The sequence below is a fragment of the Schistocerca cancellata genome, chromosome 8 (genome assembly GCF_023864275.1).
Source record: "Schistocerca cancellata isolate TAMUIC-IGC-003103 chromosome 8, iqSchCanc2.1, whole genome shotgun sequence".
Lineage (NCBI taxonomy): Eukaryota > Metazoa > Arthropoda > Insecta > Orthoptera > Acrididae > Schistocerca > Schistocerca cancellata.
In genome coordinates this window covers 250942311-250961552 of record NC_064633.1, presented here as the reverse complement: position 1 = coordinate 250961552, position 19242 = coordinate 250942311, and the positions used below count along the sequence as shown (strand labels likewise).

The 19242-nt window shown below is 41.6% G+C and overlaps 1 protein-coding gene across 1 annotated transcript in view; it reads right to left on the bottom strand.

Moving 5' to 3' along the window:
• The window catches only part of LOC126095496 (furin-like protease 2), a 707292-nt gene that overhangs the window by 483718 nt on the left and 204332 nt on the right, over window positions 1–19242 (bottom strand). The window lies entirely within an intron of this gene.

Here is a 19242-nt window from a genome sequence, read left to right as displayed (position 1 = left end):
AGGCATTGTTGGTCATGTCTTGATTGGGCCCCATGTTCTTCCACCCGCGCTCAATGGAGCACGTTATCATGATTTCTTAAGGGATAATCTACCTGTGCTGCTAGAACATGTGCCTTTACAAGTACGACACAACATGTGGTTCATGCACGATGGAGCTCCTACACATTTCAGTCGAAGTGTTGGTACGCTTCCCCACAACAGATTCGGTGACCAATGGATTGGTAGAGGCGGACTAATTCCTTGGCCTCCACGCTCTTTTGACCTCAACCCTTTTGACTTTCATTTATGGGGGGATTTGAAAGTTCTTGTCTACGCAACCCCGCTACCAAATGTAGGGACCCTTCGTGCTCGTATTGTGGACGGCTGTTATACAATACGCCATTCTCCAGGGCTGCATCAGCGCATCAGGGATTCCATGCGACGGAGGGTGGATGCATGTATCCTCGCTAACGGAGGACATTTTGAACTTTTCCTGTACCAAAGTGTTTGAAGTCACGCTGGTACGTTCTGTTGCTGTGTGTTTCCATTCCATGATTAATGTGATTTGAAGAGAAGTAATAAAATGAGCTCTAACATGGAAAGTAAGCTTTTCCGGACACATGTCCACGAAACATATTTTCTTTCTTTGTGTGTGAGGAATGTTTCCTGAAAGTTTGGCTGTACCGTTTTGTAACATCCTGTATAGATGATGGCAGCCTACTAGACGCCAACCAAACATTATGAACGAGAAACGCCCACCATTCAAGGTAATGGTATCACCACCTATTTTGGTCTTCAGCTTTCATTAGTCACCAACAGACGGTAGGTGGCAGTCATGACAGTGGAGAAAACAAACATAAAGCGTGTCAGGCAAACGCGAATAACGGTTCATACGTTGTAATGCGTAAATGGAGTGATTTATGTGACGTCGGAAATATCATGATAATTCACTTTACAGATAAGGGTAGAAGTATTATCGGAACAGCTGAGGCTATGAACTGTTCGCGTGACGTCATGGTTAAAGTACGCTGCGCACCGAAAAATGGTACTACCCAAAACCGGCGCCGAGCAACTGTGCTACACCACGGGCCACAAACGAGTGGTGTGAGCGACAGCTGCGACCATCTGTACGACCGAAGAGACTTGCAACTGTTGGGCAACTGACCACCCAGATGAACCAACGGGCTACCAACAAATGGCTCTGAGCACTGAGGGACTTAACATCCGAGGTCATCAGTCCCCTATAACTTTTTTTTTGTCATCAGTCTACTGACTGGTTTGATGCGGCCCGCCACGAATTCCAGTCCTGTGTTAACCTCTTCATCTCAGAGTAGCACTTGCAAACTACGTCCTCAATTATTTGCTTGACGTATTCCAATCTCTGTCTTCCTCTACAGCTTCTACATCGAAGTCATTCCCTCATGTCTTAGCAGATGTCCTATCATCCTGTCCCCTCTCCTTATCAGTGTTTTCCACATATTCCTTTCCTCTCCGATTCTGCGTAGAACGCCGGCCGGTGTGGCCGAGCGGTTCTAGGTGCTTCAGACTGGAACCGCGCGACCACTACGGTCGCAGGTTCGAATCCTGCCTCGAGCATGGATGTGTGTGATGTCCTTAGGTTAGTTAGGTTTAACTGGTTCTAAATTCTAGGGGACTGATGACCTCAGATGTTAAGTCCCGTAATGCTCAGAGCCATTTGAACCATTTTGCGTAGAACCTCCTCATTCCTTACTTTATCAGTCCCTATAACATATAACTACTTAAACCTAACTAACCTAAGGACATCACACACATCCAAGCCCGAGGCAGGATTCGAACCTGCGACCGTAGCGGTCGCGCGGTTCCAGACTGAAGCGCCTAGAACCGCTCGGCCACACCGGCTGGCGGGCTACCAATAATGTCTCCTCAACGACCATTGAGGGAGCTTTGCTGCATACGGACTGGACCATGAACTCATCCTGACTACTGTTCATCGACGTCGTAGGCTGGAGTTTGGACGCCAGTACCACAGCTGGACGTCGACTGAAGGACGAAAAGTAGCCTTTTTACATTAATCACCTTTTATGCCCCATCAGACAGACGGTTGTCAACGTGTACGGCGTGAAACATCTGAAAGCAAACACCATGCAACCAACTTTGGAAAGGTCCTGGCCCAAGGTGGAAGCGTTAATGTCTGGGGTATGTTTTCGTGGTATTCCTTGGGTTATCTCGTGATTCTGTAAGGCACATTTGGTCAAAAAGAGTAAGCATCTATCCTTGCGGACTTTTTCAACCTCTATATGTGGTTTGTTTTTGTTCGGCACGACTGCATACACCAACAACTGAATACAGCGCGTCACGCAGCTCAAAGTGTACGTGCGTCGATTAACAAGCGCTAGGAGTTTACTGTATTCCTCTGTCCATCAAGCTTCAAGTATTTAAACCACCACGGTCGGACTGTTCGCGCCATGGATCCTCAACCCAGAAACCTATCGCAGCTGGCTACAGTACTACAGTCGTCATGACTCCCAATCGTTGTTGGTATATTCTAGCACCCCACTGACTCCCTTCCTGCTCGTTTCGCTGAAGTCCGCAGGGCGTTGATAGGTGGTCATCTTAATGTGACTGGACAGTATATAATCGCGATATTAAGTGTGTACATCGTACCAGGATGTCTACGACAGGGTGTCACGTAACACTGTGGTTATGACTTAAGGCAGAGAGTACCCATCGCTATCGGCAGGCTACAAAGATTTTAAGAATGCTTGAAAAAATTTGAGCTGTGAAGCATGCATCAACAAGAAAATTAAAGGAATTATTTCAAGTAATGAACTTAAAAGCTGAATTTGACATGGAACGGGCACATCGTCACACCTTTCCACATTGTAGAAATTTCTTTGCAACAGCGATCACCCACCTGATTGTCACTAAACATATTGGTTTTACAGACCAATTTAGAAACGCTTCAACTTCTTTCCCAGCGCAAACAATTAACTGCAGGTTGTTCAGATGGTGCAGACACACCAGGTCAACGGAATGTCCCATTGAGAATAATCAGAACGGGTACGTACATCCTTGGAAAAAATTCAAATTATTTACTAGGTACATGAATGAGCGGATACAGAAAAACCATGTATTAACGGATGAATCAAAAATTGGGAGGTGAAAAACTCACGACACGAGCACATATGAACAACGAGTAACATCGGAGTACTGCATTCAGTATCACAAAGACAGGAGCATTGTTTCTAATAGAAACGCAAGCGAAAATAGTCAGCCAAATATATTTACTAACTGTATGGTACTTCTCCCTTACAAACAAAGAGTTCTCAAATTCAATTCAACACATTTCTTTTTTAAAGCAGGTTGATTTTATTCAGGATTCCAGTACTGTATATTAATTTTGGCTTCAGAACCGTATTTATCAACGTTATTTCCGTTTAATTCGACGACTAACGCCACATTACCTGGAAGGTGCTGTCTGTCTCCACAGTACTACTCTACTGGTCGCCGAAGAAGCCAAAGTCAAAAAATTGTCACGCTCAGCCTTCTAATGCTCAAGTAACTTCACACAGATGGTTCTTCGTTGCGCTTTGTGGTCTTTTGTTAGACAGCGTTGAACCTGCGGGCACGCACCTTTGAATAACACAATTGTTGGACGAGTGTGTCAACACTACCGAGAGAGGTGTCCAGCGTCAGCGTTATCAACAGAGGCGTCCAGCTGAGCTGCGAGGTGACTGATTGTGATATCATCGATCAACTCTAATAAGAGTGTCCGCACATTCCAACACTGCAGGAGTCACAGCTGTGTGTGGTCTGCCGGCACGCGGGAGATTGGACAGCTTTGCGCGACCTCGGTGCGATGATGGCAGAAATCTCGCCCAACGATTCATCGTGCTTTTGTTCACTGCCAGATCTCCATAGACATTCTACAAGCATCTGTGATGCTCTGATTTTCCACCGAAAGAAACTGAGAGGCAGCTCTCTACTTGATACAAGCCTCCATTACAGACAAGATTTTGAAGGCCGCGTATAGCGCTGCCACTTATCGGAACTTCATAACAAAGTAAGGGTGAAGCGGGAATATTTCACAATGTTCCACAACAAATTCGGCATTTTTTCAGTTGGCACTGGCCGACATAAATATGTGTTGCATTACTTACTGAACGCCGCTTGTAGTAAGCAAGGGAGTATAAAGTTAAATTTGGAGATAAAATGAGCGTAATGGAATTATTTACTCTATGAACGCTGTGATAAAAAGCTTCACAACTCATACTTGAGTTCTTCAGTGATTGTAGTGTGTATTTATTCTTAATCTTTTCCCGAAATTATTTACAGTTTTATGGGTATGGGAGGTAGCCATTCCTAAACAAGAAGAATTGTGTGAGTATTTCACCTCTGTCGGGTATGTTCAACATTACTGGAACTTTCCACATGGAGACTGCTACAGGGTGCGGCCAGGTACACGTGTAGATTATCGTCCGCTTTCGTATTCTTGGAAAGACCGAATCGGAGTATTGAGGGAAATGCGAGCATGACTCTGACAGATCGCTCAGACATTTTGTTGTTGTGAAATGAGAGCAGAGCGAGAGTGATCGAGTCCTCAGAGCAACAGACTGGGAAGAAGAGTAGGCACGAGTCTTTCCAGAAAGGGTACACCAAAAAATGAGCGTAGGAGGTTGATGATAACATGTGACCTCCTGACAGGGTGTCGCAAGAACAGTTTACTGGGTGCTGATTTGAGATCTCGTGTTCCCTAGTGTCGTTTAACGCTGACGTCACACTACAAACGACTAAAGCTTGCCTGAAGTAGAACCGCAGTCAACTGGAACTTTGAGTGATATTATGTGGTGTTGTACGGTAAGTGTCGATTGTCTCTGAAGTTGTCACATCAACACCAACTTGTCCGAAGACAAGTGGTAATAGGTCAGAGGTAATAACGATTATCGAGTCCGATAGCGCTCTTTAACTAGTGGAATCGGGGTCCCGCGAACTATTTCAGATAAGAACAATGCTCGTTTGCTAATTTTTAAAAGGCTGCTGAACATTCGGAAGTACGTACGGGAAATTTCAGAAAAATCAATACCTGCGATTTTTTTGTGGAAACTCTTACAACTTTTGAAATAAACAGACGTTACTAGCATGCTGTATCTTTGTTCATCATGTATCATATTTATATCTCAAAAAGTCACCCTGGTGACGGAGTGACTTCTCCCAGTAAGAGATTCATTTTTTGATACCATCACTGCCTGCACTGCTTCGTAACTATCAAAGTGAAACCCTAGAATATGTTCCTCATGTTTTGGAAACAGATTAAAATCGGATGGAACCAAATCGGACTGAAATGAGGATGATAAATGACAGTGAAACCATGGCGTCGGTGCGTTGTATATGTCGTCGCATCGCTTGCGTGTGGTTTGGCATTTTCCTGCTGAAGGAGCCCTCGTATGCGTGGACGACCTCTTCGAATTCGAAATTCCATTGTTGCACGCTGTTTCTCACTCATCGACATAGTTACGTTATACACGACCATCCTACTCACTAACCAGACTAAATACAAGGAGACAGTGGCCGTAGGTAAAATCGCATGTGATTGACTGGTCGGCTGTGACGCCACTTTTTCGCCATGGGTCTCTCCAACTTCGTATGTTGGCAGTGTTTTCTGGAGTTGGATTACTGTTTTGAAACCTTTTGGGAAGCTGTTTCAGTCTTTACCATTACACATCTACAGATTTCTTGTCTTGCGAAGAAAAAACATTTGACTTCGAAAATGTCTGGGCACTGTTATCTACATAACATTCCGCCAATGTATCGCACTGTCGCCAGCGGGTCAGTAAGTAACATACAGATCGCGTCCGTCCGATTCTTGCTGTCCCCACATTATTTGTTTTACATGTATTTCAATTTCTTTTATCGAGTTGAAATGTCAGTTAACAAATCCTGGATCATAATCTGATGTTTAATTACCAGTCGCATGGAAATACGAGTATTTGCAATACAAGCAGTATCGTTTTCAAAAATCGGCTACTGTGAAATTGTTTCTCCATACTTTCGCTCTTAAGCGTTTCTGATGTACAGAGAATGTCTTCTGAATGTTTCCGGTATACGACATTGTTTCAAAATCCACAATGATTTCATCTAAAATATATTAACCTGGGAAATAAAAGGCTATACAAAGTTTTGATAACACAAACGTCAGCAATGAATTTCCAAGCAGTAAATTCTGCAATCGCTTCAGAGCGTCTAAATTAATACAAGTAGAACTCTTTTTTCTTGGTCGATTTCTATTTTTCCGGAGGGTTGTAATAAATAGCTAATACATTGTATAACGCTAAACCTTAATCTACTTTACATTAAACGTAAATTGGTCACCAAGTGAACATGAAGCTAGAATTTCTGCAATAATGTGAGTGTCAAATCCATATCTTGTGACCGTCACCGGCGACAGGCATACCCAAGTGAACTCTGGCAAAAAATGGCTGCCCGCTGAGAATACTGTCTATGGTCTAAAGAGCATTTGCAACTCTTTTTCTCTGTTTACATGTTCTCTAGACACTGCAATTCAGTGTCCTCCAGCGATAGAGGCCTGCAAATTTGAGGACATGAAGTAAAAAGATGTAGAAGGTTAGTAACATTGCTTATATTTAAAAAATATTTAAGAGTTTTCATATTTAAAAAATCGGATTCGCTATTTTTCAACAGGTGCTGGTAGCCCGCAAAGTAAATTCTTTTGTCATAAATTATTTTGTCACACGCATCACGTCCATGGTGCACGAAGGCAATTTCCAGCAGGATGATGCTGCAGTTCCAATTACGAAAGTCTTGGGAATTGTGCTGATCCTTAACTGTCCTGAAAGGAGACCTTAATTATTAGCCATAGAGCGTCTCTAGAAAACATATATTTTCATATCAGCTGGGAGGTAACTATCCGCATGCTATTTCCATGCAATTCAGGCGTGACAAAATGACATTTGTAAACTGTCTTCAGCTATACCACAACGAATGTATGTGTTAGTTCCCGTCTGGGTGACCATAGGAGAAAAAATTAAACTTAACACGAAGCAGTTCGATAGTCGCATATAATTTAAATTTTTTATTACTTGTTTGAATGCTACGGTACGAACGCTGTCAGCTGCTCAGATGTCGTCCTGTCTACTCTTGATGACTTTTGAATGATTTAATTCACTACTGTGATGATAGTTCCCAAATTATGGCAAGGATGCACTGCTTTTGTGAATATTATTTCACGTCGAGAATCGTTTAGTGTAATGTTTCTAGCATGATGAACCGTACAAAACAACTTGATGTCATCAACATTGAAAGTATTGTTCTGTGTACGTAAAAGTAGGTATCATTGTTATTGCATGGTTGTATTTGTGAGATGTAAGTTTATATTCAGTTGTAATACTTGCAAATAACTGATTGAAACAAAGGTATTTTATTTGGTGAAGAATATTTAAGTAAATTTCGTTCGTATAATTTTGTATGTTTCACAGCTTTCATACCAACATACAAACGAAGAAGCGTAGAATTCGAACAAGACTAAGGTAGCTTAATATGAATAGAGAGATGATGGCCTAGCTTTAGAAGTACTGATGTTAGATGAGTAGCTGTAGACTGTGATAACTCACCGAGAAACAGACAAGAGCGTATCTACAAATTAGAAGGCACAAGAGTAATAGGCTGCATCACAATTTCATGTCTGTCAAAAACGAGAACTACCGCTACATTACGACGCTTTTGAAGAATGTTCTTATTGCCACTAAGCTGAGGGCATTTCAGTAGTACAGCTGATGGTATAATTTTGAATTGACACTGGCGACTTACTGAAAGAGGAAATGAAAAGTAATCGTATTACATTACGATACATTCTTCTTAGGTATACATTTGTCGCAAATAGAGAAATTGTAAAAAAAAGAGCTTAAGGATATTACAGTAGTTACAACGGTATTTCAGTTACGTACTTCCACTCGTCCACACAACATTGATTTAAATCACTCACTCCAGTGCGGTAACAGAACACGGTTTACAATGAAGGGACACGGCTGCTCTCCAGCTCGAAACAGTTCATCGTAAAACTGCATATTGAACGGGCATAAATATTTTTATTTTACTCAAATTTTAGCACTTGCATGCCGGTATCATTTTGAGAGTTGAATTACGATACGTTACGGTGGAGAAAAGTGTACCTAAAATAGGTGATAGCTCATTAACACTCCAGGGAATGCACGATAAAAAAGCAACGGATAGCAATGAGAGCGGCGCATTAAAAGCAAGAAAACAAAATTTCCACCACAACAATCTATTTTTTTTTGTGTCAGATTTAAAAGCTGGAGTAAAGATGCTCAGACGTATGACATCTACATACATACAGTGCGTGGAGGAGAGTACCTCTCAGCCCCTCTAGCAGTATTTTCTGTTCCACTCGCAAACAGAGCCCGAGAAATAATTTTCTATATGCCTCCATACGAACCCTAATTTCTCTTATATTATCCTCGTCATCCTTATACGTAATGTACCGGATGATCACAAAGTCACTATAAATTTGAAAACTTAATAAACACGCAGTAATGTAGATAGAGAGGTAGAAATTGAGACACATCCTTGGAATGGCATTTTATTAGAAAAAAAACTACACAGTTTACAAAAAAATGTCCGACAGATGGCGCTGGAGAGCAAAACGTCAGTGACTGCGCATGACAATCGTGTATAAAAGGAGCTGTACTGGGAGAGAGAATCAGATGCGCCAGGAGTCGCAGCATGTTGACGTTACCTGAAAAGGCGTTTTTAGTGAAGGTGCTAGGGAATGTGCTAGTTCAGCGTTACGATCCTATCGCCATAGGAAGTGGATTCGAACGGGTAAAGGACCGTTGACAAATGCAGCTGTGGTGAGAATGATTTAGAAGTTCGAAGCCACGGATTGTTTAGACGATAGACCACGTAGTGGCCGACCGAGCGCAAGGCGTAGTGCGGCTGAGACAGTTCAGTAAGAAATGGAGACTAGAGCGGGTTCGTCTATGCACGGGGAAGTCAGCGCTCGTTCAGTCGCACGTCGCACCGGCATTCCATACACTACTGTTTGGTTGGCACTTAGGCGTACCCTCCGATACTATCCGTACAAAATCCATCGGCATCATAAACTGTTACCTGGCGATTTAGTGAAGCGGAGGGCATTGGCAGTGTGGGCGTTTCAAAAGATGGCTGAAGATGACGATTGGTTGAGTAACGTGTTGTGGACCGATGAAGCTCATTTCACGCTCCGAGGATCTGTCAACGCCCTCAACTGCAGAATTTGGGCTACCGAAAATCCTAGAACTGTCGTGGAAACTCCATTGCACGACGAGAAAGTCACTGTATGGATTGGATTCACCACGTCTACCGTTATCGGGCCTTTTTTCTTCTAGGAAATGCGTGATTCTGGTTTTATAACTGCTACCGTGACAGGTGAGAGGTACGCCGATATGTTACAGAATCGCATCATCCCTAGCCTCGCTGATAAACACCTGCTGGAACGTATGATGTTTATGCAGGATGGCGCTCCACCCCATATTGCTAGAAGCGTGAAAGATCTCTTGCGCGCGTCGTTTTGGTGATGATCGTGTGCTCAGCCGCCACTTTCGTCATGCTTGGCCTGCCAGGTCCCCATATCTCAGACCGTGCTATTATTGGTTAGGGGTTACCTGAAGTCGCAAGTGTATCGTGATCGACCGACACCTCTAGGGATGCTGAAAGACAACATCCGACGCCAATGCCTCTCCGTAACTCCGGACATGCTTTACAGTGCTGTTCACAACATTATTCCTACGACTACAGCTGTTGTTGAGGAATGACGGTGGACATATTGAGCATTTCCTGTAAAGAACATCATATTTGCTTTGTCTTCCTTTGTTATGATAATTATTGCTATTCTGATCAGATGAAGCGCCATCTGTCGGACATTTTTTTAACTTTTGTATTTGTTTTTTTTTTTTGTTCTAATAAAACCCCACGTCATTCCAAGCATGTGTGACAATTTGTACCTCTCTATCTACATTATTTCGTGACTTATTCAGTTTTCAAATTTATACTGACTTTTTGATCTCCCAGTATGATAGCGGCAGCAGACTCGTTCTGCAGTCAGCTTCCAGTGCCGGTTCTCTAAATTTTTCTCCATAATGTTCCTCGAAAAGAATGTCGCCTTCCTTCCAGGGATGCCCACGGGGGCTCTTGAACCATCTCCGTGATACCTCCGTGATCTAACCTCTTCAGTGAAAACATTCGAGCAGTACTGAAGCATTGGTCGTACTAGTGTCTTTTTCTACCGTCTACTTTACCACTGATTCGCGTTTTCCTAAAATTCTCCCAATACACCAGAATCGACCATTCGCGTTCTGATTACAATCGTTACATTCTTGTTAAATTTCACATTGCTTTGCAACTTTACATCCAAATATTTTATCATGGTGACTGTAAAGCAGTACCATACTAATGCTTCATACTGTTTGTTGCATTCTATTTGTGAAATCCCTCTTTAAGAAGGGTGATGTCAATAACTACCTACCTTTTTCACTGCTGGCATCATTCATCAACATTTTTGAGAAAATGATGTATTTTAGAATAGTATATCACCTTAGCAACAACAGTGTACTTAGAAATTCACAGAAAGGGTTCCAGAGGGGTTGCTCTACTGAGAATTCCATTGACAGGTTCACTCGCCAGATTTTACAAGCTTTAAGTTATGAAACAACATCAGTATTTTCTGTAACCTCTCTACGGTATTTGACTGCATGAATCACAGAATTCTACTACATAAATTAAGGTTTTGTGTCATTGATGGTATAGCCAACCAATAGATGTCATATCTGACCAAAAGAATGCAGGAAGTTGTACTCAGTAATACAAGCAGTACAGTCCAGGCACATAATTATGACCAGGGAGATATCACTCATGAGGTTCCCCAAAGTTTAATTTTAGGTCACTACTAGTTCTCATATATAAACGATCTCCCGTCTAGTACGGAACAGGCAGAATTAGTTCTTTTCGCAAATGACAACAGTATTGTAATCAATCCAAGCATATGTACAGAAGCAGAAGAATGAGGAAAGTTCTTAAAAGTATCATTGACTGCATTCTGCGAATGATCTCACCTTCAGTTTTAAAAAGACACAAGATATTCAGTTCTGCACATCTAGGCATACTACACCAATGGTAAGTGTAGCACGTGCTGAAGAAGTAACAAATATGGCGAAAACATCAAAATTCTTAGCGGTCCATACCAAAGAGAATTTAAATTGGAGAAAAACACCTTTTGGAGCTCCTAAAACCACTTAGACAGATATGGGCCTGGAATCAATAAAATACTGGGGAGTGACAAATCAGTAGGTTACCAAATTTTGTATTCATCTATTCAATAATGTCCTATGGAATAATGTTCCGGGATAGCTCATCTTAGAGAAAGGAATTGCTGTAGGAATAATATGTGGTCCTCACCCACGATCATCTTATTGACATCCGTTTAAGGAGTTGGGCATTCTGACTGCTGCTTCACACTATATTTATTTCCTCATGAAGTTTGTTGTAAATAACCCATTAAAGTTCAAAATATCACTGAGGTACACAATTATCACAGCAAAAGGAGAAATGACATTCTTTACTCTTCATTGACGTTATCTTTAGCATAAACGGCGTATACAATGCTGCAACAAAAATGTTTGATCATTTGTGTAGTGATAGAAAATATGTGACATACACCAAAGCAAAATTTGAAAAATGAGAATTTCCTTAACAATTCGTTCTACTCTATAGAAGAATTTCTGCTACTTTACTGAGTAAAAGGTAGCGAGAAAAATGAAATCATACGTGCAAATTAATTTGAGATGTAAATATAAAACGACTCGTTTTCCATCATTACTATCTATTGTACAAAATGATCCATGGAAAATAACTAACTAAAAGTACTGGGCTGTCTTTCCAATTCTGCTGCATCAACTTACACTTTTTTACATTTAGAGCTATTTGCCATAAAGCTTATACAACTCGTCTTGTGTCCTCCTCAGTCTATTAACTACGACACCTACCTTACACCACAGTTGGGTTGGCTTCTGGTCATTATTATTGATTTTTATCCTAAGTTTTGTTTCTGTTTCCTATTTTTATTTATGTGTTATTGACAATTTTTAGTGTGTTTTTTAAGTTTTGTTTCAAATACAATAGTTGTATCATGCTTAAGTTTTTCCTTAACATTCCTCTGTAACAGTTTTTTTATGTTTTCTTTTATGGCTACTGTCCCCACGTTGTTTAGTTTTTTCTTTATTGATTTAAATGTTAGTGGATCTTTATTATCACTCTCTTCTTTCAGAAGCCAACCCCGCATACATAAAGATAAAATCCTTATGAGACTTTTTTTGCTTCAATAGTGCTTCCATTTATCAAATTGCAAACTTTTGACACAATAACTAACTGAACATTTCAAACTGGAAAATACACTCCGGGAAATTGAAATAAGAACACCGTGAATTCATTGTCCCAGGAAGGGGAAACTTTATTGACACATTCCTGGGGTCAGATACATCACATGATCACACTGACAGAACCACAGGCACATAGACACAGGCAACAGAGCATGCACAATGTCGGCACTAGTACAGTGTATATCCACCTTTCGCAGCAATGCAGGCTGCTATTCTCCCATGGAGACGATCGTAGAGATGCTGGATGTAGTCCTGTGGAACGGCTTGCCATGCCATTTCCACCTGGCGCCTCAGTTGGACCAGCGTTCGTGCTGGACGTGCAGACCGTGTGAGACGACGCTTCATCCAGTCCCAAACATGCTCAATGGGGGACAGATCCGGAGATCTTGCTGGCCAGGGTAGTTGACTTACACCTTCTAGAGCACGTTGGATGGCACGGGATACATGCGGACGTGCATTGTCCTGTTGGAACAGCAAGTTCCCTTGCCGGTCTAGGAATGGTAGAACGATGGGTTCGATGACGGTTTGGATGTACCGTGCACTATTCAGTGTCCCCTCGACGATCACCAGTGGTGTACGGCCAGTGTAGGAGATCGCTCCCCACACCATGATGCCGGGTGTTGGCCCTGTGTGCCTCGGTCGTATGCAGTCCTGATTGTGGCGCTCACCTGCACGGCGCCAAACACGCATACGACCATCATTGGCACCAAGGCAGAAGCGACTCTCATCGCTGAAGACGACACGTCTCCATTCGTCCCTCCATTCACGCCTGTCGCGACACCACTGGAGGCGGGCTGCACGATGTTGGGGCGTGAGCGGAAGACGGCCTAACGGTGTGCGGGACCGTAGCCCAGCTTCATGGCGACGGTTGCGAATGGTCCTCGCCGATACCCCAGGTGCAACAGTGTCCCTAATTTGCTGGGAAGTGGCGGTGCGGTCCCCTACGGCACTGCGTAGGATCCAACGGTCTTGGCGTGCATCCGTGCGTCGCTGCGGTCCGATCCCAGGTCGACAGGCACGTTCACCTTCCGCCGACCACTGGCGACAACATCGATGTACTGTGGAGACCTCACGCCCCACGTGTTGAGCAATTCGGCGGTACGTCCACCCGGCCTCCCGCATGCCCACTATACGCCCTCGCTCAAAGTCCGTCAACTGCACATACGGTTCACGTCCACGCTGTCGCGGCATGCTACTAGTGTTAAAGACTGCGATGGAGCTCCGTATGCCACGGCAAACTGGCTGACACTGACGGCGGCGGTGCACAAATGCTGCGCAGCTAGCGCCATTCGACGGCCAACACCGCGGTTCCTGGTGTGTCCGCTGTGCCGTGCATGTAATCATTGCTTGTACAGCCCTCTCGCAGTGTCCAGAGCAAGTATGGTGGGTCTGACACACCAGTGTCAATGTGTTCTTTTTTCCATTTCCAGGAGTGTACATTGGTATAAAAGACCCCTTAAGATTACTCAATGCTGTACTCTGAACGTACATTCTCATAAATTTCCTCCTCAAATAATGATCTATGTTTGATACTAGTAGACTCTGTTTGCCAGCAAGCCCATTTTTGCTATTTCCTCCATATATTATAGGTTATTTTACTTCCAACATAGTGCAAATCCTTAACTTCATCTACTTCATAATCACCAATTCTGTTATGTTTCTCGCTGTTCTGATTTCTGCTGCTTCTCTTACTTTCATATTTCTTCTGTTTACAGTCCAACCATATTATGTACGCATTGGGCTGTTCATTCACTTCAACTGACGATATAATTCAAGTTCACTTTCACGGAGGGCAGCAATGTCATCACCAGTGAATCTTAGCTTTGATATCCTTTCCCTTGAATTTTAATCCCACTCTTGAACCCTTCTTTTATTTTCGTAATTCCTTCTTGGATGCATACATTAAACATTATAACAGAAAGACAATACCCCTGTCTTACACCCTTTGTAATCTGAGTATTTCATTTTTGGTCTCTCCTCTTGTTTCCAGAACGTTTATATATTATCTGTGTTTCCATATAGCATACCGCGACTTTTCTCAGATTTTCGAACGTTTTCTACCATTTTCCATTGCTTAACGCTTTTTGTAGATCGAAAAATCCTATTAACGAGGGTTTTTTCCGATTTGCTTCCATTATAAACCCCTACATTAGAACCATCACAAAGGTGCCATGGCCTTTCCTGAAACCAAATTGACACCTACCTAACAAATGCTCTGTTTCCACTTCCATTCACCAATATACAACTAATGTCAGCAACGTGGATGAATAAGCTGTTAAGCTGATTGTATGATAACCCTCGCACTTGTAAAGCCTCACAATGTTCGAAATTGTGTGAATTACGATTTTCCGAAAGTTTGATGGTGTAAAGCCGTCTCATACATTCTTCACATCAGTCTGAACAGCCGTTTGGTAGCCGCTTCCCCCAATAGAAATACTGACTGAATGTTATGTTTCCCTTCTGCCTTACTCACTCATAAGTTATGATAGTAATACTGCATTCCCTATCTCTTGCTTATCGAAGCTTGTTTCTTCTTCTGTGACTTCATCACATCATCTTTTTCTCATCCCCTTACAGAAGACTTCAGTGTACACTTCGGAACTATCCGCTCTCTCGTCCTCATTTAATAGCGGGTTTCTCACTGTTCTTCCAATATTATCGCTATTGCTTTAAATATAACCGAAAGTTGTTTTAACTTTTAAGCCAGTTCTTCCGACAGTCAGTTTACATTTCTCCACATTTTTCATGCAACTATTTCCCTTAGCTTTGTCACACTTGCTGTTTAATTTATTCCAATTTGATTAATATCCCTACATTCCTAAATTTTCATGGACATTTTTCTTTTTCTTTGTTTCTCCCATCAACTGAAGTACTTCTTCTGTTATCCGTTGTTTCCGCTTAGTTTCCTGCTTCATAGCTATGATTTCCTATCCAACTTATTTGCATTGCCCTCTTTAGACATATCCATTCCTTTTGAACTGAAATGCTTACTGAGCTATTCATTCTTGCAATTTCTGTAACCTCAGTGAACCTTAGGGTTACCTATTCATTTCTTAGTATTTCCGTATCCCACTTCTTTGCACACTAATTCTTCCTGACACTCTTAAACTGAAGCCACCTATTTATCATTACTAAATTGTTGTCTGAGTTCATATCTGATCCTGGGAACACCTCACAATCAAGTATCTAATTTTGGAACCTCTGTCTGTCCATGATGTAATATAAATGAAATCTTTCCACTCATCCTGGTATTTTACACAGTACCTCCTCCACTTGTGACTCTTGAACGAGGCTGCTATTGCAAACAAAAAATTATTGCAGAACACAATTAAACTTTCTCTTCTCTCATTCCTCCAACCAACCCCATATTGTCAAGTAACGCTTTTTTCCATTCCATCTCCTATAACTGCATTCCCACCCGCCATGACCATCGTATTTTCATCTCCCTTTATGTGCTGAATTACTCGTTCAAAATCCTCATGTACTTTGTTCTTCTGCTTGCTTGCGGTATGTATATCTGAATATTGTTTTTGGCGTTAATTTGCTGTCGATTCTGATGAGAAAAATCCAATCACAGAACTGTTCGCGGTATCTCGCTCTCTACCCTACCTTTCTATCCATAACGAATCGTAATCCTGTGATACCAGTTCGTGTTACAGTTGATATTACCCTATAATTATGTGATCAACTTCAGTATATCTAATTTCCCCGGCCCCTTCTATATCTAAAATAAGCATTAGCATTAGCCTTTTTAAATTTTCTTGCTCCCCTGCCACTATCAAATTCCTGACATTCCCCGCCCCTAATGCTAGAGCGTTCCCTTTTCGTTGATTGTTGAATCTTTTCCTCATGGTCAGCTACCCATCTGCAGACCTTCCTGGAGATCCGAATGAGGGGGCTAGTTCGGAATATTTTGCCAGTGGAGAGATCATGTTACAGACTTTCAATTAGAGGCTACATGTCCTGTGAATACACATTACGTGCCTTTAATACAGTTGCTTCTGTTGCCTTCTGCATCCTCATGCCGTTGATACTTGTTGACTACCGCCTTTTAGGCGGTTTACCACACCAAGAGCAAGAGTGTGCCCTGAACTTCTGTCGGCTCTTCCGGCCTCTTTGACGAGCTGTAGGCAGAACGACGGTGACTTCGTACATCGAAAATCTTCGGTCGCCATTGCAACTTATTTTTATTCAGAATTTAATCAGTGGTGGACTTCGAACCCGGGACCGTGGACATTTTGATTATTACTGAAAAACACTATCCTTATACCACAGGCATCTCAAAACTGTACTGAACATTTAATAAAAGAAAATCAACATCACACTGCGATAAAAACAGACATGTCAGTCTTAGGGCATAAAAATTAAATTAAGCGGTCAATCTTCTGGACGAATATTTAATAAGGGAGACCATAAATAAAAATCAAAACATTCTCGATGATCAAAAGAGCAACAACATAAGGCCAATATTCAAAGCAGCTCACAGTCTACAATAAAAATTATATATAATTATGTCAGTAATTGCTTAGAAACACTGATTTTTCAGGAGCCAAAGTAACCCTTCTACCATTTGAACTGAAGCATAGAAAGCGTCCAAACGATATGCATAGCATTTTAAATAGAGAAATGTTTTTCACTCAAGTTAATTTTTACGTGTACAATCGATAGTTAATCCATTTTCTTTGCACTTGATCGGTATTCGTAAAAAATTGAGACAAAAGAAACTCTACTGTTTTTCTCTGGGTTAATTCAATGTGTTTTCAAACTGTTGTCAGCGGAGGGATATAATAATGAAAGCAAGATAGTATTATTTTGTTCACAACAAAATAAAATTAGGTTATTGCTACTGTTACCATTAATCGTTGTTATTCGTCCCCACACAAATCACTGTTATTACCACTATATTTCATCTCCTCTTCCTCATTACAATTTTCATGTCTGATACCAAGAAGTACACCCATCACGAACGTTTTGTTTCCTTCATCCAGGGATTGTGGCACACAAAATGCCTCTAGCTGGCTGAATACCAATATTCTTGTCGTACAAAAGTACCAAAGTATTATGTCCTCTGCTATGAGTTCTCTTAATGATGATATGCCTGTTCCATGGACCAAAATGAGAGTTTCGCAATGAGACACACAACCTATGCGCCACATCCTCGTGAATCAACAGTGCCTGCTGCAGTTCGAGTAGAGGATCAACACTAGAACGGCGGAGTTTCTGACATTCCTAAAACGGCAGAAAGATTGAGAAGTCTTGTCGTTGAGTGAATTTCAGCATTCGGCTTCCATATTTCATCAGGGATTTCGCGGCGGATCTAGTTTATTGCAGCAACTTGAGTTTCCGATATAACAACTGGCCAAAACAAGGACGCTGGTACGTCATGCCAAAGATAATGACGTGAAAGGTTATGAATCTTCGTGGTTAATTTACGCACATTCCTATATGTGACCAATTCTTGAAAATGGTTTGAGTCAGCAAGGGACAATTGAAGTACACAGCACTAAAGGTTAGTCACCCCCACTATATATCTAACAACGTTTTACAACCCTCCTGTCCTTAATACTGGCAGCAATTTCGCGAGGAAGAATTCAAAAGTTTCTTCAGCTATGCCTCATCTAATTGAAAAAACTCATTCCTAACTGAATGCCATACAGCTACCAAACTGTGGAGGTATTAATTTCTACATTTCGCTCGTAATTCCCCAATGTATCAGACATTGCCTATGGGAGATTCAGCACACCAGTCGAATATGTACAACTCTTAGAAATTTCATTCACAGGTAACGCATCTTCACTAAACCACTTTCAGTGATAACGAACGAATTTTATTCGTTTCTGAAACTTAATTTTATCTCTATCTACTAGTGCCACATACAATTAGGTGGACGAAGCCTACTTACAGTGCATCTTAGCTACTGTATTTCATATGAAAATCACTAACGGGATCCATTATTTACCTATGCCTTTTGATGTATGTCTGCCTTTGTAAATGTCATAGTTACGACTGCGAGCCACAAAGATTCTTGTCCACCTCCTTATTTTGCTTTAATTTTCTAGAAATTATACAATATTTCATACTGAAAAGATAATTTCTCCTTCAGGAGCAAAGATAACCGTATATTCCCTTTTCACAGCAGAATACATACTGGCTGATCGTTCTTTAAAGGTTACATCATAAGAAATCCGGCGAAGTAGTTTGTAGAAAGTCTTCATTGGTAAGATGGTGATGGTTTCTTAGAGCTATTAGTCGCTCATGCTCCATGGACTTTCATTGTCTGGAAATACTGCTGCAGTACGGCTCAGAGTTTTAAGTTATCACGAATGTTCCTCGTTTCTTGTAATCTGTCAAGCGCAAATGAGTCTAATTTCACGCAGAACGAGCTGTAATGTCAAGAAGAAAAACTGCAATTGGGTATCTTGTTTCTGTGACCTAGTTATGTAGAGAATGTCAGTGACGCTGTCTACCTCTGATATTTTAACATCCCTTTAAGAAATTGTAATTTTATTTTCAGCTGAAGTGTAAGGATGTCCTCACTGAACGACGTCTAGTTTTCTGTAATGGCTTTACTTTGTCAACATCGCTTTTACAAATGGATGTATAGAAATACTTGTTATAAGCGTCACATATCTCACAGAGACAAATCAACATTTTATTTGGCTAAGTTCTGTAGATAGTTCTGGAGATGTTACGATATTTAGAACGTAAGACTTACATGCTTTAGACGTCAAACCGACTGCCGGCTTTTGTTGAAATGTCATTTGTAACTATCGCGTACTGACCACAGACTCCCCATTTTTTCCGCACATGCAGGAGTCAAGCGACAGAATTCGGA